Source organism: Cherax quadricarinatus, chromosome 1, assembly GCF_038502225.1.
Source record: "Cherax quadricarinatus isolate ZL_2023a chromosome 1, ASM3850222v1, whole genome shotgun sequence".
Taxonomy (NCBI): domain Eukaryota; kingdom Metazoa; phylum Arthropoda; class Malacostraca; order Decapoda; family Parastacidae; genus Cherax; species Cherax quadricarinatus.
Genome location: NC_091292.1, coordinates 58,085,617 through 58,111,529, shown reverse-complemented (window position 1 = coordinate 58,111,529; position 25,913 = coordinate 58,085,617). Strand labels below are relative to the sequence as shown.

At 42.3% G+C, this 25,913-nt stretch overlaps 1 long non-coding RNA gene across 1 annotated transcript in view; it reads right to left on the bottom strand.

Moving 5' to 3' along the window:
• Positions 1 to 4,951: 4,951 nt before the first annotated feature.
• LOC138852868 (uncharacterized) overlaps positions 4,952 to 25,913 on the bottom strand; it is a 394,657-nt gene continuing 373,695 nt past the window's right edge. Inside the window, exon 4 of the long non-coding RNA XR_011392143.1 lies at positions 4,952 to 5,051. This is a non-coding gene — a long non-coding RNA (uncharacterized lncRNA). The remainder of the gene's footprint in view (positions 5,052 to 25,913) is intronic.

The window sequence follows — 25,913 nt, the reverse complement described above, 5'->3', positions numbered from 1 at the left end:
CTCAGGCAATCTCCCTGTTTCGATAGATGTATTGAATATTGTTGTTAGGGGTACACATAGCGCCTCTGCTCCCTCTCTCAATACCCATGGGGAGATGTTATCTGGCCCCATTGCCTTTGAGGTATCTAGCTCACTCAGAAGCCTCTTCACTTCTTCCTCGGTTGTGTGCACTGTGTCCAGCACATGGTGGTGTGCCCCACCTCTCCGTCTTTCTGGAGCCCCTTCTGTCTCCTCTGTGAACACTTCTTTGAATCTCTTGTTGAGTTCCTCACATACTTCACGGTCATTTCTTGTCTCTCCTCCTTCCTTAGCCTGATTACCTGGTCCTTGACTGTTGTTTTCCTCCTGATGTGGCTGTACAACAGTTTCGGGTCAGATTTGGCTTTTGCTGCTATGTCGTTTTCATATTGTCTTTGGGCCTCCCTTCTTATCTGTGCATATTCGTTTCTGGCTCTACGACTGCTCTCCTTATTCTCCTGGGTCCTTTGCCTTCTATATTTCTTCCATTCCCTAGCACACTTGGTTTTTGCCTCCCTGCACCTTTGGGTAAACCATGGGCTCATCCTGGCTTTTTCATTATTCCTGTTACCCTTGGGTACAAACCTCTCCTCAGCCTCCTTGCATTTTGTTGCTACATATTCCATCATCTCATTAACTGGCTTCCCTGCCAGTTCTCTGTCCCACTGAACCCCGTTCAGGAAGTTCCTCATTCCTGTGTAGTCCCCTTTCTTGTAGTTTGGCTTCATTCTTCCTGGCCTTCCTGCTTCTCCCTCCACTTGTAGCTCTACTGTGTATTCGAAGCTTAAAACCACATGGTCACTGGCCCCAAGGGGTCTTTCATATGTGATGTCCTCGATATCTGCACTACTCAAGGTGAATACTAAGTCCAGCCTTGCTGGTTCATCCTCTCCACTCTCTCTCTTGTAGTGTCCCTTACGTGTTGGCACATGAAGTTTTCCAGTACCACCTCCATCATCTTAGCCCTCCATGTATCTTGGCCCCCATGTGGGTCCAAGTTCTCCCAATCGATCTCCTTGTGGTTCAAGTCACCCAGGATCAGGAGCTTTGCCCTGCATGCATGAGCTCTTCTGGCCACTCTAGCCAGTGTGTCAACCATCGCTCTATAGCTCTCGTCGTACTCTTGCCTTGGCCTCCTGCTGTTCTGTGGTGGGTTATACATCACTGCTATTACCACCTTGGGACCTCCAGAGTGAAGCGTTCCCGCTATGTAATCACTTTCTTCTCTGCTGTCTCCTCTCTCCAGCTCATCAAAATTCCAGCGATTTTTGATCAGCAATGCCACTCCTCCACCCCCCCTGTTCCCTCTGTCTTTCCTCAGGATTTGGTATCCCGTTGGAAAGATGGCATCTGTTATCATACCTGTAAGCTTGGTTTCTGTGAGAGCTATGATGTCCGGTGATGCTTCTTTGACTCTTTCATGCCACTCCTCCCACTTATTTGTTATTCCATCAGCGTTTGTGTACCATACCTTCAGTTTCCTTTCCAACACTGTGGTTTGGGGGGCCTGTGAGGGTGGGAGACCTGGTGGCATACTGTGGGATTCTATAGCTCGGTGTTGGGTGGAAGCTGTGGGTATGGATTGTAGTGTGTGTTGGGATGGTGTGATAGGTTGTATGGTTCTGAGAATAGTTGTGTGTGTGCTTGCCCTTGCTGTTCTGTTCTGCTCTGACTGACCTCTGCTGGTTCCATCCTTGTCTCTTTTCCTAGCTCCTTTCGCTTTTTTGTCCTCTCCCTCAGCTGCTGTCGTTCTGATTTTGTTCTGTCTCTGTCTAGGAACACCCTCTTGTACTCTTCCGAGTATTTCAATCAATGTGTGTGTGTGTGTGTGTGTGTGTGTGTAAGGAATGATCTTGAACATCATACGAGCGATTCTGAACATATTTTCCACTATTCAACTGACCGTACTCATTCCCTCAAAAAAAAAAAAATAGTAGTTTATCACCAATTACCACTAAACATACAAACCAACCAGCCTAAATAACGTTCCTGGAGCTGGAGAAATCAAAAAGAAAAAAGTTAAGCAAAAAAACTCACTTTAAGTACATATGTGACTGACAAAGCTATAATAGCAGTGTGACTTATACGTCTTTGGAATTCTTATTTTTACAAGTAAAAATTGACAGCGGGTTGTGGGTTGTTGACGTCTGGGTCATACATATGGAGAAAGAAAATGCCATACATAACTGGAACAGAGCTGGAAATGGTGCACTGGGGTTCAATTTGTTCATCTTTAGATAGGATATACGGCAATGCTGGTTGGACAAGAAATTTGTATATGGATGGAGCTGCCAAGTAGCGACCCTGAATCATGTACGCTGGCAACATTAAAAATGCTGAAAATGGTATACAACACAGACAAGTTGGTGAGTAAGACATATGTGCAACAGTAATGTAACTTTTCCCCTACGCGATACGCTTCACCACTACTGTTGCCTACAATCAATTCTCCTCTGTATTTGACTGAAACAGCCCACCGCGAAGGTGAAATGTTGCAATTTAAAAAAAAAAAAAGACTTGGAGAGATAGTCAAGTTAGGTTTGAGTAGGACCAACCTAGCATGAACCTACAAACTTACTGTGTCCCTCTTGACGTAAAGGAGACTAAAATACCCTTTAAAAAACTGTCAGAAGATATCATTCGTGTTCAGATATTACGTATCACTTTTTCAGTGCAAAACAATTTTTCACACAATATATAATTAATTCAATGTGGGAACATTTTAATCGCACATCTTGCAAGTGAAATGTGGACGTTATAATTCGCGTATAAGCGCTAAATATTGGTCCTTCCAAGGTGCTTCACATGTCACATGAACGACAGCCTTCCAGGCCAATTATAATTTTCTCACTAAATTTTGTGATTATCGCTATCAGAGTCAACAAGAGCACTGTTTTACCCTAATCCCCCTGGCGATATTATTTAATCTTTATTATATTATCCTTCGACAACAACAAAAAAGGCTAAATTCCATCCGCTGCTGCTGCTGCTGATGTTGCAGCAGCAGCAGCAGCAACTAGCGATATCCTTCACCCCAGTGTCCGGCGGGCGGCTCCCGATGTCTGATAACGAGGGGGTATTATCTGCACAACCTCAAGCCCACTCGAGCAAGCCACAAGATGGACGAACACCCCGTCAGGGAGACGGGTGTATCGCCGCCGCTCAAGATAAACACGAGAGCTAATCATCTATTCAAGGTAATTACAATGATCAATCATCCGTGCTGCGAGTACAGAGGTAAACAGCAGTTGCTCTACACTACTTGTACTCTGCAACCACTGGAATTTAAGCCCCCCCCCCCATCATCCTCCCAGTACAAACAGGGACGTGATTAGCAGTGAGCTGGGCAAGGCTAATGATAATTACCAGGCTAAAAATATACACTACCTCAGGTTAAATTAAGGAGCATTAATTCATATAAAATTTGATTTAGGCTGAATAGAGGCGAGTGTTGTTTTTTCTTTTTTTTCCGAAGTGAAACGCTTCGCGGATTCCTGGGTCATCACAGCAGAGGAAGAAAAATATTGCAGCATCTTGCCTCTTCACTAACTCAGGTTGTGCTTAACATTTCCACTTCTAATAACGCGGTCATGCCGTTTCATGCGCCCTTACAGTGAATTCTTGTTACTGAGAATGGTAACGCCGCTTAAACGAAGAATTCGAGGCCATTAGAATGTATTCTGTAATATCTAATTATAAATTTTCACGCAGGTATTTTTTTTTTGTGTGTGTATGTGTTCGTTTCTGTTGTGTGAACCGGGTTTGATTCTCGGTAGTAATGTAGCGTGAGTGTTGGCTTTCCTGTCCACACATTCTCCGACACTACCCGCTAGATCCACACATTCTCCGACACTACCCGTTAGATCCACACATTCTCCGACACTACCCGCTAGATCCACACATTCTCCAACACTACCCGCTAGATCCACACATTATCAAACACTACCCGCTAGATCCACACATTCTCCAATACTACCCGTTAGATCCACACATTCTACAGCACTACCTGCTAGATCCACACATTTCTGCAACACTGTATCTACACATTCCGCCACTACCCACTAGATCTGATGGTCCGAGATATAAGCATAATAGCATCAGTGATGAGGATAATGTCATGAAGATTTAAAACAATCAGATTGCAGGTCTTCTCTCACGATGCCTCGGGAAAAAACTGGAAGATCGTGTACTCGGGCACGAGCAGTTATTATACAAACATGGTGATTGTCTTGACGTTCGACACCCTAGGCAAAGAAAACTGACGGAGAGGGGAGGAAGAGAGAGGGAGAGGAGGGAGAGGGGGGAAAGTGAGAGAGAGTGAGAGAGAGAGAGAAAGGAAGAGGAAGAGGAGGAGGAGGAGGAGGAGGAGGAGGTCTGTGCCTTCCCTCGTTAACTCGCTTTTTGACCAGTTATCAAGGTGGTTCTCCTTTTTTTGTGTGCGCGCGCGCCCTGGTTTGGGTTATAGGGACGGTCACGAACTTATTAACAACTTGTTCCCTTGTTTTTGCTCCATTGTTTTTTTCCCCTCTGCGAAGGTGCACAATGCTTGTGTAGTGGCTGCCGAGAGGATGTTACAAATACTGACGACCCTGTCCCTCTCCCCCTCCTCTCTAAGCGATTAATATAGTGTTGAATTTTGACCATAACGGCTATTATTAAAAGCACCTGAAACCTGTACATAAGCAACCCCATAAAGCAAGTAAACAGAAGAGGTGAGGGGGGGGGGACTTCAAAAGCAATAAGACAAATTACCAGGAGATCCCAACACAGCACGAGCTCTTCAAGAAACAAATGTTAGCTCCATCCTTCTGTGGGATATCAGTTCTGGTAGACGAGACAACAGATACCCTGAGATGTGAGAAGTTTAGAGTAAGGCACTGTGATCTGTTCTGGCCAGAAAGTTGAGAGTCAACATAAAACGTTCACTAGACTGTACCTCGGTGACTGTCAGAATCAGGTTGTAATATCACCACCTGTGGCAGATGCAGGCAGCTACAGGAAAGTCTACCATCCCTGCTTGTTCTACACAAGCTCTGGAAAAGAGAAGGAACAAGACCTTTACCATTAAACAGCTGAATGTGTAATGATATTCTTGCAACTATGTAAATGCTTTTTACTCTCTGGGATGCTTGACGATGTCCTCAATGTCCAACCTAAATTGACCAGTACTCATCAACAGCCTAGTGTTACCCCAGATTTGTGTGTGTGTGTGTGTGTGTGTGTGTGAATTCGTGTGCATTTAAGTGTATATTCATGTAAAACTCCTATAACCATTGCCTTATCCACTGTAATACACTTCTATTTTAAAGTTTACAACAGGACAACTATCTCTCCTACAAGTTGCTAACATGCTGGGCAAACTCTCATGTCTAAACACAGGTGGTACTGTGTGTGTTATGGGTGTGTACACATATACTGTAATTATATAAACAAAAATGCTTCTGTATGTACTTATGCAACTATCACACAGACTACAATAGTAGCCCACTGCTATGATCTATTTTTCTAAATAATAACAATTAAAATACTGCGAGGATAGCGACATTTTATATTCTAAGGAATATAACGACTGCTTGGTTGTCTACTGATGTACCCGAGTGGTTATAGACATTACGTCAGACAAATTTCTCTCCCACCCCTCCTTTCTTTACCTACAGCTAGATATATAATGACGTCCAAATTCCTCTTCTTTCACGCTATCCTACGTCTCGTATGCATAATTTTTTTTGCCCACGCCCTGGGATGGAGATATCTTCATAAAAATCCATTTCTCCTGTGCACGGGAGAGAGAATTCTGAGATATTGCAGTTCCCAAGTGACAGTAACTCCAGTTAGATTGGAACGAAACCTTTCAAGTTCCCGTAGTCAGTGATGACCTTTAATGGAATGCTAGACGATGTTCTCACTGCCCTACTGAAGCCTCCCAGCTCAGGCAGACATATTTCAACACCTTTGTGGAAAATACTTATATATTTTCCAGAAATTCAGTATATGTAAATAGATGGCCATACTGTATTTAATAATATTTATGTCATTGAAAACGGAAAGCCTGCGTCTGCGCAGACGAGACTCGCCATCTTGGTTTTGAATTTGTATTAGAAACGGTGCATGGGGAAGAATTTTTCGTGCTCTAGAGGTTAAAATTGTGTTGATACCTCTCAAATAGGAGGCGAAATTGGTGGATATGCATTCCTGCATAACTTGAGATATCAGACGACTGGACAAGACAGCTCCAGGAACCTCAAATAAGCTCTCTAGATTTGTGTGTAATTCTGGCCAGCATTATTTTCATAGATTTAGTTAGAGTGAGGTTTTCTGGGTATGATATACATTAATCTCCAGTCAAATTGGTGAGTGATATTAAGATATATTTTCCTTCTGTTATATAATTGTGTATATATATAACCATTTATTATTTTTAATATACAGTCCACAAATTTATATATTTACCAGTATTCCTGGTGTATATTTCATTTAATAATAGGTCCAGAGCAACTTGTGGATATGACAGTGGTAGGTATCGAAGGGGGACATTTTTTGCGACCTAGGTGTCCCAAATTCCTACATGTCTAACTGATAAATAATAATCTTTTCATTTACTGTTATGTATATAATGATACATTCAGATAAATGCAATTTTCCACATTTAATTTGCCCGTTTGTCCTTCTTGAACCGGAGGTAATTAGTGAAGTCATTAATTAATTGCTTAATAATTATATGTGAAATGACAGAAGGAGGTGGATGTTAAGTTCACAAATTTACTTAATGTGTAGTGGATTATAATAATTACAGTATTAATTTTGGTAAGCTAAGCTCAAGTCTGGCTAAGTTTATATTAATTTGTATAATACTAATTTGATAAGACAATTCTGGCCAAGATTTATATCAGCGTATGTGCAATTGATAAGACAAGTGTGGATAAAGATTATATTGTGTATAATATTAATTTTGCTATGCCAAATTCTGGCAAGGATTTATATTTGTATAATATTAATTTGATAAGCCAATTTTGGCCAAGATTTATATCAGTGTATGTGTAATTGATAAGCCATGTGTAGCTAATTATTAATGTGTATATTAATTTTGCTATGCCAAATTCTGGCAAGGATTTATTAATTTGTATATTAATTTTGATGAGCCAAGTTTGTATTAATGTACATTTAAAATTTATATTATACATGTAATTGCTAAGCTCAAGTAGCTAGGATTTATTCAAAGGTAAGTTGTATCAGTGTTATTAATAAAGTTGAATTTAATTCATTGCATCATGGCTGAAAATGGGGGAAATTAATATAGAAGAAAAACATATGGAATATAGAGTAAAGAAAGCATCACTACAGGCTAGAAAAGTTCATGTAACCAAGGCATATAATAAGTGCTTGGAATTAATGAATCAAGAAACTGTGAATACTGATGATTTAAAATTGTATTTAGATGCTTTAGGTAATAGATATGATTCATACAAATTATATTACAACAAATATGAAGGAGATTTGTTAGTAAACTGTGTAGATGAGACTGAAGTAGATCTTATGATTAATCAGTATTATGAATTAGAAGAAAATATTCTTTCTTGTAAAAGTCAGGCCTTGAAGAAATTAAAATGTGTAAACCAGGCAGTTAATCAGTCTGCTCCAACAAATAATATGTCTTTGCCAAAACTCCCAGAACTATGTTTACCTGTGTTTAATCCTGGAGAAAACTGGGAGGAATTTTGGTCAATTTTTAAAGCAGCTGTGCATGACAGGAGTGATCTAGCCTGTGTAACTAAATTATTTTACCTCAGAGGACAGGTAAGAGGAGATGCTCACATACTCATACAAGCCTTTCCCAATGTAAATGACTCTTACAAGGAAGCAGTTGACTTGTTGAAGGTCACTTATGGTAATATAGAACAAAGTAGGTTGGATCTAGTGAATATCATTGTTAATTTAAAATCCCCAGATCACACTTATAAAGGTTTACAGCAGTTTAGAGTTAAAGTGGAGAGCACTCTCAAAACTTTAAGTAATAAATATAATCTGAAGGATTCAGACTGGTTATTGAGTGCCATGATACAGAATAAATTAAACTATAAAACACTTGAATGGATCTCAAACAAATATCACAAGGGTTATTTTGGTCTGGAGGAAATAAGACTAGGTCTACAAGAATTGATTGTGCAGTTGCAGACCAGCCAACTAACTCATTTTAAAGATGCAACACATGATAACTCTGAGGTATCTGCCAAGTTTCACAAAGGGAAAAATTATCCTAATGTTAATAATCAAAATTCATTTCCTAAAAGGAGTTACATAGGGGCATATCAAGGAGCAGGAATCAGAAATAATGATTCTCCACAAGGTAAGAAGAATAAGTACCCTCCTAAGAGTAGCCCAGTTAATAAGAAACCAGTCAAAGAAAGGAGAGATTGTCTTTTCTGTAAGGGTACTCATTTTTCTAAGAATTGCAATGCATACAATTCATGGAATGATAAAGTTGAAAGATTGGAGGAACTTGACAGATGTATCAGGTGTTTAGGTAATCACAATGTAAAGGATTGTCATGCTAAATTAAACAACTGTTATCAATGTCACAAAGGAAGACACCATATAGTCATGTGTAAGGGTCTATATGACAATGTTGATAATAATGATAATGTTGACAATCCTGACACAACAGTAGCTAATGTAAAAATTGCTGCTAATGTTAATAATGATGGTTTTGCTGTGTTACAGGTGTTACAGGTAAAAATTGATGATAAAAGGCATAAATCAAAAAATGTAAATGCATTATTGGACCAGGGAACCAGGCGTACTTTCATAAAACGCAAATGTCTTGATGGTATGAAAGTACAGATGGGAGATCCCACAACTTTAAAATTATCTGGTTTTCTCTCGGATAAAAGGTCTCAATTGTATGACACTGTTTATGTAACTGTCAGGTTGGGCAATGAGAAAAACCGTGTTAATGCAGTAATTGTAGATAGACTTCCAGAGAAAATAACTACAGTAGGGCTTAGTAAAGCTACAGAAAGACTCTCACATAATGTAAATTTAGCACCTTCTGGTGTAAGTGATGATTCTGTAGGCCCAATAAATATTTTGATAGGTAGTGACTATTATGCCTCCTTTGTAAAGGGTATGGTAAAGAAATGTGGTGTCACCCTTTTGAAGACTGCAGGAGACCATGTAATGTATGGTAGGATTCCTCGTAATAATAATTCATGACTAGAGGAAACTACAAATACCATAACTGTGTGTCTTACTCATGAAATCGTACCCCAGTATAATTCTTCCATAGAGGATGGTGTTGAGCCAGTGCATAAATTGTGGGAATTAGACAGCATTGGAATAAATGTAAATGAAGAAAGTCCAGACGATTCTTTTACTCAGGAGCAATACCTGAGAGATGTAAAATTTGAATCTGGACAATACTGGGTACGCCTTCCGTGGAGACTGAACCATCCAGAATTGCCCACTAATTACAGAATGGCATATGGACAATTAAAGGCTCAGCTCCGCGAACTGAGGAAGACACCAGAATTGTTAACTGCCTATAATGATATAATTGCTGAGCAGTTAATTAATAAATTTATAGAAGAGGTACCTCCTGAGCAAGCCAAAATTTATGGTCACTATTTGCCACATCACCGAGTGAAGAAGGATTCTAAGACCACTCCTTTGAGGATTGTGTTTAATTGTAGTGCCAGGAGTAACAAAAATGTACCTAGTTTAAATGACTGTTTGATGACAGGTCCGTCGTTGACGGAAAAATTAGGAGATATCTTATTAAATTTCAGAGTGAAGCACTATGCCTTTACGGCTGACATAAGTAAAGCTTTCCTAAGAGTGGGTTTACAAGAGGCTGACCGGGATTGTACCCGCTTCTTATGGCCTGAGAATCCTATTGACCCACTTAGCCCTCTGAAAACTTTTCGCTTTAGGAGCGTATTATTTGGTGCTACATCCAGTCCGTTCCTACTTCAAGCGACGATAAATGCACACCTTAAATGTACGGGAAGTCCATTGAGTAAAGTAATGAGCAAACAATTTTATGAGGACAATTTCCTGTGTGTGACGTCAACTGAAGAGGAACTGTTAATGACTTATGGAGAGGCTAATAAAATAATGCAAAGTGCAAATATGCCTCTCAGAGAATGGAATAGTAATTCGTCCAAATTGAAGGACAAAATAAGTAAAGATTACCCTGGAGATGAAGTGCCAAAATGTAGTAATGTACTGGGTTTAAATTGGGATACTGAGAGAGATTTGTTAATGTTAAAACCTAATAATTACAGTATGCCCAATAAATTAACTAAGAGAGTTTTGCTTGCTGAAGTTTCCAAATGTTTTGATTCACTAGGTTTAGTGTCACCCCTTACTATAAGAGGGAAATTATTAATTCAGGAAGCATGGAAACTTAAATGTGCTTGGGATGAAATTCTACCTGAGGAATTCATTAACAGGTGGGATGAATTAATTGGTGATTATGAAAAAATTCCAATGTTGGAGTTCCCACGCCAGGTGGCCAATCCAAATGGGAAAAATGTACTCCACATTTTTTGTGATGCTTCAAAATTGGCATATGGAGCAGTTGCTTATCTTCAATGTAATAGTCTTATCTCTCTTGTTATGTCTAAGGCTAAAGTGTCTCCAATTAAATCATGTACCTTACCTCAGTTGGAATTAGCAGCCATTTATGTAGGTGTCAAATTAGCTAATTATATAAGAAATAAGTTGCAGGAGATAAATATTAGCAACACTTTAATTTGGTCTGATAATGAGGTATCCTTACAATGGATTCGTAATGGAAACAGTAAAATTGTGTATGTACAAAACAGAGTTGCTGAAATTAATCAGATGCAAGAGAAGTATAATAGTTTGGGTCAGCATATGTTAACATTTAATCATATACCTGGTGAGGAGAATCCAGCTGATTTCTTGTCTCGAGGTTTACCTTATGCTAAATTTGTAAATGCTGTATCATGGTTTAAAGGACCGAGCTGGTTGGTAAATAAAGCTAATTGGCCTGTACAAAAGGCATATATTGCTCCTGTTGAAATTACTGTGACCACCGCTCCAATAGTTTGTCCTCCCTTAGCCATTGATATAAATAGGTATTCTTCTTTACCCAAACTGATCAATGTAACTAAGATGGCATTTGAATTTCTAAACAAGATAAATATTTCATATAAGTTTTCACATCCTCTTGAATATTGGATAAAGAGGGTACAAGAAGAAATCTATGGAAATGAGATTAAACTGATGATGGAAAGAAAAATTGTGAAAGGTAATTAGGTAATTAGGTGCAGAGGTAGGTTACAAAATGCTGAATTGGGTGATTATGCTAAACACCCTATCTTACTGCCCAAAACTCATCATCTAACAAATCTGATTGTTCTAAATGCCCATAAAAATGTAATGCATGGTGGGGTACAAGATACCTTAAATTGTATTAGGGAAACTTTCTGGATTCCACAAGGACAGCAAAGTGTAAAAAGGGTGATTAAATCTTGTGTAATATGTCGCCGTGTGGATGCCAGATCCTATATGTACCCAGGTCCTCCACCATTGTCAAATGAGCAATTTGAGTCGTTTAGCAACGAACTCCGGCCGGCCGCAGTGTGGAAAATACTGTAATTCAGTATATGTAAATAGATGGCCATACTGTATTTAATAATATTTATGTCATAGAAAACGGAAAGCCTGCGTCTGCGCAGACGAGACTCGCCATCTTGGTTTTGAATTTGTATTAGAAACGGTGAATGGGGAAGAATTTTTCGTGCTCTAGAGGTTAAAATTGTGCTGACACCTCTCAAATAGGAGGCGAAATTGGTGGATATGCATTCCTGCATAACTTGAGATATCAGACGACTGGACAAGACAGCTCCAGGAACCTCAGATAAGCTCTCTAGATATGTGTGTAATTCTGGCCAGCATTATTTTCATAGATTTAGTTAGATTTAGGTTTTCTGGGTATGATATACATTAATCTCCAGTCAAATTGGTGAGTGATATTAAGATATATTTTCCTTCTGTTATGTAATTGTGTATATATATAACCATTTATTATTTTTAATATACAGTCCACAAATTTATATATTTACCAGTATTCCTGGTGTATGTATATTTCATTTAATAGTAGGTCCAGAGCAACTTGTGGATATGACAGTAGTAGGTATCGAAGGGGGACATTTTTTGCGACCTAGGTGTCCCAAATTCCTACATGTCTAACTGATAAATAATAATTATCTTTTCATTTACTGTTATGTATATAATGATACATTCAGATAAATGCAATTTTCCACAACCTTGTATTGAGCTCCATCCTGCGTGATAGAATAAGACGGAGAAACAGTTTTTTTCCCACTGCTTAACAATCATATAGAATATGTCAGCAGCACACTGCTGACATATAATACAATTTTGCTAAATAAAAAAGTGCATGATAAACATCCACTTAAAGCTTCAAAGAATAACATTGACCTCCAAGACAGTATCACAGGAGTAGAACTTTAAGATCGTAGATAAATAGTTATCAGAACCGAAAAGTTGATAAATTAGACCCACGTTCAACACTTGGAGATCTTTATTGAGGAAACGTTTCCCCAGTGGCTTCATCAGCCCATACAAAGGAGAATGGTGAAGAACAGGAGTAGTTTGAGGTAAATCAGTCCCTCAGCCTTGAGTCGATGTAATCAGTCCATTAAGGCTGAGGGACTTATTACCTTAAACTCTTCCTGTTCTTCACCATTCTCCTTTCTATGGACTGATGAAGCCACTGTCTTGCGAAACTTTTCCTCAATAAAGATACCCAAGTGTTGCACATATGTGTAATTTATCTTTATGATCATGTGCATAAAGCTATATCATTCACACCGGGATCAGCAGGCGCATTCACAGCTTTAAAAATCTCAGCATATAAAGCAATGCCTAATCCATCGCTTTAAGATGTTGCAGACAGCCTTCTCTCTGAGCTCATCAAATTTGCGAATGTTTGCCTCGCTGGCGCTCTTCCTGAACTTAGACTCCTATTTTCTGTGCGCCTCTTTGCGTTTAAGAAAACAGGATACCCTAACTGGGTCTGGGAGTGGACAAGGCGGTTAGGCAGCAGCCCTCACAGCATCGGCTTACAATGCTAATCTAACAGATCACAAAACCCCGTTTAAAAAACTGACGCTATCAGTGCTTTGAGGTTGGTCAAAAACATTATATTCGTGGAGAGCGCATAACCCGTAAGTGTCATACAACAGCTGGATCACAGGGAATACTGTACTCCGAAATGTTCATCAACTCTGATCTCCCCAATATTTATTCATTCAATCGTGTTACAACGGCGTCTCAGAACTTCTCTTCGGTGAACAGGAACATGACTCGTATGAGGGTGTGTACCAGGGTGAACCCTTGGGCCTCTCTCCCTTCTCTCTTTTTCTGCCTAATCATTAAGGAAGTCACAGGAAGGCTATTCAATGGCCTCAAAATCAGGTTACCGGACGCTGCCACTTTAGAATCTTTGCTAAAGGACAAAAGAAAAAAAAATCTTCGAATGTAGGACTAATCCCATAATACTTCTAAATGCGATATAGTTTCCTCGAGCCAACAAGTCACTCACCAAATCACAGTCGTTTTGCCAGAAGTGTAGCCAATTAACCTCACCGACAGTAAATTCCTTCATGCTCCTCTTGAGTTCAATGTTATCAACCTGATACTAGGAAAATAATATCTCCAATCTCAAGAAAACAGAAGGTGGGATCGGAGACACTGATGCATATGCCTTCTACCTGCTCACTAAATTTCTATCCCTCTCAAAGCTCTCCTATTTTCATTTTTCGATGATCTTAAGAGGTCAACAGTCCCAAACTAAAAGAATGTAACCCTCTTCTAAAGTTTGTTAGAAAAAGTCTTGAATATTTCCCTGGATGACAATGTATAAGAGGAGTATTACGTTATCCAGGTAAATACTGATGACTGGAAATACTTTCAACCCTCCCAAGCTGCCTTGTCAGCGTTTATAACCTCCTTTGCACCCAATGAATTAGTAAAACCATTTTTACAAGGCAACCCAGGCAGTTCAGCGCGGTTACACGACCCTGTTTCACTAATGGCCCTCTGGAGTATGAGGCATTTACGGCTGCAACACCAAAACCTGCAGTTAATGCTGCACCACAAGCAATTCAACTGTGAAAGCACCATTATGGCAAAGTTATACCATGATATACCTGAAGTCAAAGCCACTTGTTCTTAGAGCGGTCTATGGAGTCTGCATAAACATCATGGCCCGAGTCGTTTTGTTTCTTGGTCATCCTGAGGCTAACAAACATATCTTGATATCTTTCTCTCTTCAGCTTCCAACTGAGTCCTAGTATACCTGTTTCATTCTAACAGTTTATCCCGGACCATGCTGCCAAGTCCTCTGGGTCTTTTCCATGACAGTATCGTGTCCTTCCCAGTCCTTCTATCTTCAAATTTCGCAAAGTATAATTCCTACGTTCTCTTCTCTTGTTCACTGTTCTAAACTTCTGCACCTTTTCCAATTTCATTATGTGTTTTGTTGGCTCCAGGCTGGTGGCGCATACTCTAAGATGGTCGTAACATGCGTCATGACTATCTTTAAGTAATGTGCATTTGGAGAATGCTTGCCTCACCAAATGCGTATATGTTGCAGAGGTTAATCGGTTGAATGCGTCCTTCTGGAGATATGCTCTGTAGTATGGTCACCCATAGGCCTTATGAGAGAGATGTGCAATATTCGTCCCCAGAGTGTGTGTGTGTGTGTGTGTGTGTGTGTGTGTGTGTGTGTGTGTGTGTGTGTGTGTGTGTGTGTGTGTGTGTGTGTGTGTATATGTGTGTGTGAGTGTGTGTGTATATGTGTGTGTGTGTATATGTGTGTGTGTGTGTGTGTGTGTACTCACCTATTTGTGGTTGCAGGGGTCTATTCATAGCTCCTGGCCCCGCCTCTTCACTCATCGCTACTGGGTCCTCTCTCTCCCAGCTCCATGAGCTTTATCATACCTCATCTTAAAACTATGTATGGTTCCTGCCTCCACTACGTCACTCGCCAGACTATTCAACTTCCTGATAACTCTATGACTAAAGAGGTACTTCCTAACACCTTTGACTCAATTTCCAATTATGACCCGAAGTTTGTGTGTCGCATCTCTGGACCATTCTGTCTCTGTCCACCTTGTCAATTCCTCGCAGTATTTTGTATGTTGTTATCATGTCTCCCTTAACCCCCCTGTCCTCTAGTGTCGTCAGGCCGATTTCCCATAACCTTTCTTCGTAGGGCATTCCCCTTAGCTCTGGAACTAGTCTTGTTGCAAACCTTTGCACTTTCTAATTTCTTGTCGTGCTTGACCAGGTGTGGGTTCCAAACTGGTGCTGCGTACTCCAGTATGGGCCTGAACGATTCCTTACTGAGCTATCGGAACGCTATCCTTATTTTTGCCAGGTGCTCATATGCTGCAGCAGATATCTGGTTGATGTGTGCCTCAGATGTGCTCCATATTATACTTACCCCAAGATCCTTTTTCTTGAGTGAAGTTTGCCACCTAGCCTGCACTCTGTTTGCGGTCTTCTTTGCCCTTCCCCGATCTTCATGACTTTGCATTTGGTGTGGTGAAATTCAAGGAGGCAGTTGCTGAACCAGGCTTGCAGCCTGTCCAGGTTTCTTTGTAGTCCTGCCTGATCCACATCCGATTTAATTCTCATTAACTTGACTTCGTCTACAAAAAGGGACACTTCTGAGTCTATCCCTTCCGTTGTCATTCACATGTACCAAAAACAGCACTGGTCCCAGGACTGACCCCTGTGCGTACTCACCTATACGTACTCACATATATGTGGTTGCAGGGGTCAAGTCACAGCTCCTGGCCCCATGTCTTCGCAGGTCGCTACTAGCCCCACTCCCTGTGCGTGTGTGTGTGTGTGTGTGTGTGTGTGTGTGTGTGTGTGTGTGTGTGTGTGTGTGTGTGTGTGTGTGTGTGTGTGTGTGTGTGTGTGTGTGTCAGTATAAGCACTGTTTACCACTATGGTTAACCAGCTATACTAGACCACACGTATATTCAGTACTTTCTGTTGCTGGTGAGTAATCTAGCACTTACCCCATCAAGTTTAGTAAATAAACTACACGAAGGCCATAATTGTTCGCCAGTATAATCACAATGCACCAAGATTAAAATATACCATACCAATACACCCAGTACAAGAATGTGGCTACCATAATACAATTACCGTATCAAATAATCACAATAATAGTCATAATGCACTACATTAATACAACTTTGACAACAAAACAACTGCTCAGTGGATTAACTACAACACAAAGATCGCAACACTATGCAATACAACTACTTCAATACAACTATCCACAATACACAACAATATGATGACAAACCACAGTGCAACTACGACGACAATACACATAATACACATAAAATATAATACACCACAATGCAATTAGATTACCACGACAAATCCCGTTGCAACTACTACAATACACTACGAGATATCTACCACGACAATAAACAACTACCACGATGATACACCACAATACTCCTACAGTACCACAATACACCTACCACGACAATACACAGCAACACACCTTCCACAAAACATAACAATACCATACGATTTTCCTAATTAATACGCCAGAATACAACATAACGATACACTACAACAGTACTGGATACACCACTATACCACCAGAACAAAACGCACTCATCACATCACAGCATCACTGTGATGAGTGCTGCCTGTCATCGAAGTATCGCATACGACGCTAACCACAAAAATGACTCCGTTGAGCACACACTTGGGCAAGTGCAACCCAGCATGTTTAATTCCGCCAGCCGCAACATGACATCCCCAAAATACCGCCATCCACATCTTAATTGTCAAATATTGGAGAAAAAACAGCCCTGACGTCGCACCCCCAGCCTCCCTCCCCCCTTCCAGAAAAAACCACCAGCCACAACACAGAGATAATGAAGAAGTGCACGAATAGCGCCCGAAGCTTGATTAATTAAAGCCATGATCATTATTAAAATCTTGTGTTAGTAGCAAGAGCAGACGGCCCTCAGTGAGGCTGTATCCTCCTGCCATTATGCTCGGTGACTGGCACGTATTATTCCCGGACATAAGGTCGTAAACTGCTCGTTTTGGAAGGGAGAGACTGTCGTGTGTGTGGTTCGAGAAGCTGGGGACTGAGCCTTGGGCACTCTTCTGTTTGGGTTCTGAGGTGAGCCTTGATACGCTGATTATAATCGAGGCTTGTGACCATACTAACACGCTGTGTGTGTGTGTGTGTGTGTGTGTATGTGTGTGTGTGTGTGTACTCACCTAATTGTACTCACCTAATTGTGGTTGCAGGGGTCGAGACAAAGCTCCTGGCCCCGCCTCTTCACTGATCGCTACTAGGTCCTCTCTCTCTCTGCTTCCTGAGCTGTATCATACCTCTTCTTAAAACTATGTATGGTTCCTGCCTCCACTACTTCACTTGCTAGGCTATTCCACTTCCTGACAACTCTATGACTGAAGAAATACTTCCTAACGTCCCTGTGACTCGTCCGAGTCTTCAGCTTCCAGTTGTGACCCCTTGTCCCTGTGTCCCCTCTCTGGAACATCCTATCTCTGTCATAAGAACATAAGAACATAAGGAGGCACACTGCAGGAGGCCTGTTGGCCCATACTAGGCAGGTCCTTTACAATTCATCCCACTAACAAAACATTTGCCCAACCCAATTTTCAATGCCACCCAAGAAATAAGCTCTGATGTGAAAGTCCCACTCAAATCCAACCCCTCCCACTCATGTACTTATCCAACCTAAATTTGAAACTACCCAAAGTCCCAGCCTCAATAACCCAACTAGGTAGACTGTTCCACTCATCAACTACCCATTTCCAAACCAATACTTTCCTATGTCCTTTCTAAATCTAAACTTATCTAATTTAAATCCATTACTGCGGGTTCTCTCTTGGAGAGACATCCTCAAGACCTTATTAATATCCCCTTTATTATTACCTATCTTCCACTTATACACTTCGATCAGGTCTCCCCTCATTCTTCGTCTAACAAGTGAATGTAACTTAAGAGTCTTCAATCTTTCTTCATAAGGAAGATTTCTAATGCTATGTATTAATTTAGTCATCCTACGCTGAATGTTTTCTAACGAATTTATGTCCATTCTGTAATATGGAGACCAGAACTGAGCTGCATAATCTAGGTGAGGCCTTACTAATGATGTATAAAGCTGCAGTATGACCTCTGGACTTCTGTTGCTTACACTTCTTGATATAAATCCCAGTAATCTATTTGCCTTATTACGTACGCTTAGGCATCGCTGTCTTGGTTTAAGGTTGCTGCTGTGTGTGTATGTGTGTGTGTGTGTGTGTGTGTGTGTGTGTGTATGTGTATGTGTGTGTGTGTGTGTGTGTGTGTGTGTGTGTGTGTGTGTGTGTACTCACCTATTTGTACTCACCTATTTGTGGTTGCAGGGGTCGAGTCCTAGCTCCTGGCCCCGCCTCTTCACCGGTTGCTACTGGGCCCTCTCTCTCCCCGCTCCATGAGCTTTATCAAACCTCGTCTTAAAACTGTGTATGGTTCCTGCCTCCACTACGTCATTTTCTAGGCTATTCCACTGCCTTACAACTCTATGACTGAAGAAATACTTCCTACTATCTCTCTGACTCATTTGTGTCTTCAACTTCCAATTGTGGCCTCTTGTTTCTGTGTCCCCTCCCTGGAACATCCTGTCCTTGTCCACCTTGTCTATTCCACGCAGTATTTTATATGTCGTTATCATGTCTCCCCTGACCCTCCTGTCCTCCAGTGTCGTCAGGCCGATTTCCCTTAATCTTTCTTCATAGGACATTCCCCTTAGCTCTGGAACTAACCTTGTCGCAAACCTTTGTACTTTCTCTAGTTTCTTGACGTGCTTTATCAAGTGCGGGTTCCAAACAGGTGCTGCATACTCCAGTATGGGCCTGACATACACGGTGTACAGTGTCTTGAATGATTCCTTACTAAGGTATCGGAAAGCTGTTCTCAGGTTTGCCAGGCGCCCATATGCTGCAGCAGTTATCTGATTGATGTGTGCTTCCGGAGACATGCTCGGTGTTATACTCACCCCAAGATCTTTCTCCTTGAGTGAGGTTTGCAGTCTTTGGCCACCTAGCCTATACTCTGTCTGGGGTCTTCTGTGCCCTTCCCCTATCTTCATGACTTTGCATTTGGCAGGATTAAATTCGAGAAGCCATTTGCTGGACCAGGTGTCCAGTCTGTCCAGGTCTCTTTGAAGTCCTGCCTGGTCTTCATCAGATTTAATTCTCCTCATTAACTTCACATCATCTGCAAACAGGGACACTTCTGAATCCAACCCTTCCGTCATGTCGTTCACATATACCAAAAATAGCACTGGTCCTAGGACCGACCCCTGTGGGACCCCGCTCGTCACAGGTGCCCACTGTGATACATCATTACGTACCATGACTCGTTGTTGCCTCCCTGTCAGGTATTCTCTGATCCATTGCAGTGCCCTTCCTGTTATATGCGCCTGATGCTCTAGCTTCTGCACTAATCTCTTGTGAGGAACTGTGTCAAAGGCCTTCTTGCAGTCCAAGAAGATGCAATCAACCCACCCCTCTCTCTCTTGTCTTACTTCTGTTATTTTATCGTAAAACTCCAGAAGGTTTGTGACACAGGATTTGCCTTCCGTGAATCCGTGCTGGTTGGCATTTATACTCCTGTTCCGTTCCAGGTGCTCCACCACTCTCCTCCTGACAATCTTCTCCATAATTTTGCATACTATACACGTCAATGACACAGGTCTATAGTTTAGTGCCTCTTTTCTGTCTCCTTTTTTAAAAATGGGAACTACATTTGCCGTCTTCCATACCTCAGGTAGTTGCCCAGTTTCCAGGGATGTGTTGAAGATTGTGGCAAGTGGCACGCACAACATATCTGCTCCCTCTCTAAGGACCCACGGGGAGATGTTGTCCGGTCCCATTGCCTTTGAGGTATCGATGTCCCTTAGCAGTTTCTTCACCTCCTCCTCATCTGTATGTATGTCGTCCAACACTTGTTGGTGTATTCCTTGCTGGTGTCCCCATCTGGTCTGTCCCCCCAGAGTCCTTCCTGTCTCTACTGTAAATACTTCCTTAAATCTCGTGTTGAGCTCCTCACATACCTCTTGATCGTTTCTTGTGAGTTCTCCACCTTCTTTCCTCAGCCTTATCACCTGGTCCTTGACTGTTGTCTTCCTCCTAATGTGGCTATACAACAGTTTCGGGTCAGATTTGACTTTCGATGCTATGTCGTTTTCATACTGTCGCTGGGCCTCCCTCCTTATCTGTGCATACTCGTTTCTGGCTCTTCTACTAATCTCCTTGTTTTCCTGGGTCCTATGCCTCCTGTACCTTTTCCATTCTCTGTTGCACTTAGTTTTTGCCTCCCTACACCTTCGGGTAAACCAAGGACTCGTTTTGGTCTTCCTATTATTTCTGTTTCCCTTGGGAACAAAACTTTCCTCTGCCTCCTTGCACTTTGTTGCCACATATTCCATCATCTCGTTTACTGATTTTCCTACCATTTCTCTGTCCCACTGAACCTCCTGCAGGAAGTTTCTCATACCTGTGTAGTCCCCCCTTTTATAGTTTGGCCTGTCCCCTTCAGTTCCTGTTACCTTCTCCACTTGTAACTCTACTATATAGTCAAAACTCAGCACCACATGATCGCTAGCTCCAAGGGGCCTCTCGTAAGTGATGTCCTCAATGTCCGAACTGCTCAGGGTGAACACAAGATCCAGTCTTGCTGGCTCATCCTCCCCTCTCTCTCTGGTTGTGTCCCTGACATGTTGATGCATGAGGTTTTCAAGTACCACATCCATCATCTTGGCTCTCCATGTTTCGGGACCCCCATGTGGCTCCAGGTTTTCCCAGTCGATCTCCCTGTGGTTGAAATCGCCCATTACCAGTAACTTTGCTCTGCTCGAGTGAGCTCTTCTTGCCACCTCAGCCAGTGTGTCCACCATCACCCTGTTGTTTTCTTCGTACTCCTCTCTTGGCCTCCTGCAGTTCTGTGGTGGGTTATACATCACTCCAATGACTACTTTATGTTCTCCGGACTGAATTGTACCTACAATGTAGTCTCTTTCTCCAATCATGTCCATGCCTTCCATTTCCTCAAATCCCCATCGGTGTTTTATGAGCAGTGCAACCCCTCCTCCCCCTCTACTCCTTCTATCTTTCCTCAGGATCTGATATCCTGTTGGGAAGATTGTGTCTGTTATTGTCTCAGCGAGTTTTGTTTCTGTGACTGCTATGATGTCTGGGGATTTTTCACTGATTCTTTCATTCCACTCCTCATGTTTATTCGTTATTCCATCCGCGTTTGTGTACCAAACCTTTAGTTTCTTTTCTATCATTGTGGTCATGCAAGAATATTGGGGTTGGGGGAGGGAGAGCCTTGGTGGGGGCCTATATGGGGCTGTGGTGTAGGTGGGGTTTGTGTTGATGGGGGTGGGGTCAGAATGCCCATAAGGGACAGCTGTTGGGGTGAGGTTTGTGATATGGGGGTTGGTGGTAGAGGGAACAGTGAGTGGGTTGTAGTATAGGTTGCTCAGTTGCGTTGGGAATGTCGCGGGTGGAGTCTTTTGGTGGGAGATTCTGTGGGGTGTGTTTGCCCTTCCTCCTGTGTCTGGGTCCTGCTCATTTTCATTGCTTCCCGTTCCTCCTTGCGTCTCTGTACCCTCTCTTTCAGTGTAGTCCTTTCTTCTTGTGTTCTGTCGCGGTCGAGGTATACTCTCTGGTACCCCTCTTTGTCCCTCAGTCTTGCTTTCTCTTGCAGAATCCTGGTTCGAACTGATTCTTCCTTGAAAGTTACTCTGACAGGCCGTATCCTTCCACTCGCAAACCACCCAATTCTCTGAAAATTTGTCACCTGGGTCATATTGCCCTCCCCTATTGTTTTCATAATGCCTTCAATCATTTTTTTCTCCTCCTGTTTTATTTCTTCAAAGTTGGCCCCCTTGGCTTCTTGGAGCCCGTACACAAAAACTGACCTCGCCCTTTCCTCCTCCCACTGAGTCTCCATCTGTGTCCTCTGAGGCATTTTATTTCCTTCCATTGACATGTTCTTGCCTTCAGTCCCTGTCATATCTGAAACTTCTATTCTCAGTGAACTGTCTTTCCTGATCAGCTGTCCCTTGCTACTGCAGTTGGCTGTTAGAATCTCTGCATATAGCATACCTTCATTGTCCTCGGACCTGTCGTTTGATCTTAGTGTGCTCGTCGTCTTTTCCCTGGCCCCACGTGGGTCTGATAGGGCCTTCGTGTACGGCATGTCTCCATTGTTGCTTACCATCCCCTTGTCTGCGCCTGACTTTGAATTTCCTGATGTCACATCTGAATTGTCATTTGTCTCTCTAATCTGTTTCACGCTTTGCAGTTTCTCTTCTAAGCACTGTATCCTAGCTTCTGCTGCTAAGACCTGTACTTCCCACTTCCTGCACTCTTCAGCTATCCGCTCCTCCATTTTCTTACCAAGCTCTACTATCTTCCTTCCCCACTCTTCCTCCCTTTTTTGGAGCTCTAACTCCCAGTCTTTCCTCCCTGGTTCGTCTACCAGATCTCTGGTTTTCCGTCCTCTAAGGCCACCCATTTTTTTTTTTTTTTTTTTTTTTTTTATTACCACAGACAGAAGGCTAGAGGAGGGAGAGGGTGTGGGGGGGGGAGAGAGAAAGGGTAGAAAGAGGGAGAGAGAGGAGAGAGAAAGGGTAGAAAGAGGGAGAGAGAGGAGGGAGTATGGGGGTGAGGGAGAGAGAGAGAGGGAGAGGGAGAAGGAGAGAGGGAGAGAGAGAGAGGGAGAGAGAGAGAGAGGGAGTGTGTGTGTGTGTGTGTGTGTGCGCGCGCGCGCGCATAATGGGCAGGGTTAGAATATATAATTTCAGACTGGTGTCATCTCCTGTATGTATGGGAATGTATGTATATATTTACAAACGTGTATGCGTGCATCCATAATGTTGTGTTTAAGAGTACCAGTTTATCTGAGTTCCTGCACTCCTGTTATGAGTGGCCTTTGTTGTATGGTCGTGTTTACTCTCTCTCTCTCTCTTTCTATTACGTACGAACTTATATATTTTTGTAATACACCTGTGGATGCACTTACGAACTGCTATTGTAATTAAGAACTTAACCTAATGAGACAACCATTACTTTGTCAGATTATAATCATGGGGGAGCGGCGCTAAACCTGTAGGGATTATACAGCGCCTGTGTGTGGGGGGAGGGGTGAAAGGTATTAAGGGTCAATTCAAGGAACCTAGAGCATAGATCCAACTGTATATTGTTCGTCACGGTATTGTACCTTGTTGTTCTTTATGTCTTCATTATTCTCACTTATTCCTGTGTATTGTGTGTTCACAATGTTCTTCACAGATATTAACTAGTTATTATTTATTACCCGAAGAGGACCTCAAAAGGGGGTCGAAATATACAGATCACTCAACCTCCTGTGTTTCTGTCTCCATGTGGGTTATTACTGAGCATCAGCCGATTCTGTCAACACTATGAGCCCCGGACACCATGGGCACCACACACTGATGACCCTCTACACCTATACGAAAACCGTCAATTTCATGATTTATTTAAACCCTCACCTGGCTTAGGTCACCCTGGCTTTCAGGGCTTAGGTCACCTCCTAATACACTTGTGTGGCTATTCACTGACACTATCACGCCCTGAGACTGCTCATACACCACTACTTGGCCAGCCTGGTGACACTACATACCTGGAGGCTGCTAGTACCTGTTAGCTGTAAGCTCGTGTGTGGGTGTGTGTGTGTTTTGAGGTATAAGAACATAAGAACATAAGAAAGAATGAACACTGCAACAGGCCTACTGACCCAAGCGGAGCAGGTCCATGTTTCCCCCCCGGATTATCCCAATGACCCACCCAGCCTGGTCATTAAAGGATGGGCAGCACCATACCCATCCCAAGTGTTCAATCACCCCACCCACACCCACTAAGGTATTTACTAAACCGTTTTTAAAACCAAAAACTTTTAGCCTCAATACTGTACCGGGTTCCACTATCCCCAAATTTTCCAAACCGGCTTTTATATCCCTTCCGAATTGAATTTTTCCAACTTAAAATTCTGGCCACGGGGAAACATTAGTGGGGGTGTGTTTGTGGGGTTTTTGGTTGGGGTTTTGGGGTGTGGGGTTTTTGAGTTTTTTGTTTTTTAACAAGAAAAGATTAGACCTTAACCGAATCATTACCATACTGGAGTAACTTCCCAAAACATTACTTCAACCCGGAGTAACCCATTCCAGTGCCGGGAGGGCCCCGGCATCTTCCGACCTCAAACCCACACATTTCCAACCCTACCGCATCATTACCGTCCCCTTAACTATATTTTTGTGTTTCTGACCAAAAGACCCCAAAAACCTGGGACTTCACATAGCACAGACCCAACCCTTTTAATGCCTTTTTAACCGGATTCTGGATCATTCCCAACCGGAAGTAACCGGCATCACCCCCCAGTAACCTGGCATCATTACCAGTACCTGGTAGTAACCTGACATTCCCAGTGCCTGGTAGTAACCTGGCATCATTACCAGTACCTGGCAGTAACCTGGCATCATTACCAGTACCTGGCAGTAACCTGGCATCATTACCAGTACCTGGTAGTAACCTGGCATCATTTTCAGCACCTGGTAGCAATCTGGCATCATTCTCAGTACCTGGAAGTAACCTGGCATCATTCCCAGTACCTGGTAGTAACCTGGCATCATTTCTAGTACCTGGTAGTAACCTGGCATCATTCCCAGTACCTGGTAGTAGCCTGGCATCATTCCCAGTACCTGATAGTAACCTGACATCATTCCCAGTACCTGATAGTAACCTTACATCATTCCCAGTGCCTGATAGTAACCTGACATCATTCCCAGTGCCTGATAGTAACCTGACATCATTCCCAAAGCCTGATAGTAACCTGACATCGTTCCCAGTATCTGGTAGTAACCTGGCATCATTCCCATTACCTGGTAGCAACCTGGCATCATTCCCAGTATCTGGTAGTGACCTGACATCATTCCCAGTACCTGGTAGTAACCTGACATCATTCCCAGTACCTGACAGTAACCTGACATCATTCCCAGTACCTGGCAGTAACCTGACATCATTTCCAGTACCTGGCAGTAACCTGACATCATTCCCAGTACCTGATAGTAACCTGACATCATTCCAAGTACCTTGTAGTAACCTGACATCGTTCCCGGTACCTGGTAGTAACCTGACATCATTCCCAGTACCTGGTAGTAGCCTGACATCATTCCCAGTACCTGATAGTAACCTGACATCATTCCCAGTACCTGATAGTAACCTGACATCATTCCCAGTACCTGATAGTAACCTGACATCATTCCAAGTACCTTGTAGTAACCTGACATCGTTTCCAGTACCTGGTAGTAACCTGACATCATTCCCAGTACCTGGTAATAATCTGACATCATTCCCAGTACCTGGTAGTAACCTGACATCATTCCCAATACCTGGTAGTAACCTGACATCATTCTTAGTGCCTGGTAGTAACTTGACATCATTCCCAGTACCTGGTAGTAGCCTGACATCATTCCCAGTACCTGGTAGTAACCTGACATTCCCAGTACCTGGTAGTAACCTGACATCATTCCCAGTACCTGGTAGTAACCTGACATCATTCCCAGTACCTGGTAGTAACCTGACATCATTCCCAGTACCTGGTAGTAACCTGACATCATTCCCAGTACCTGGTAGTAACCTGACATCATTCCCAGTACCTGGTAATAACCTCACATCATTCCCAGTACCTGATAGTAACCTGACATCATTCCCAGTACCTGGTAGTAACCTGGCATCATTCCCAGTACCTGGTA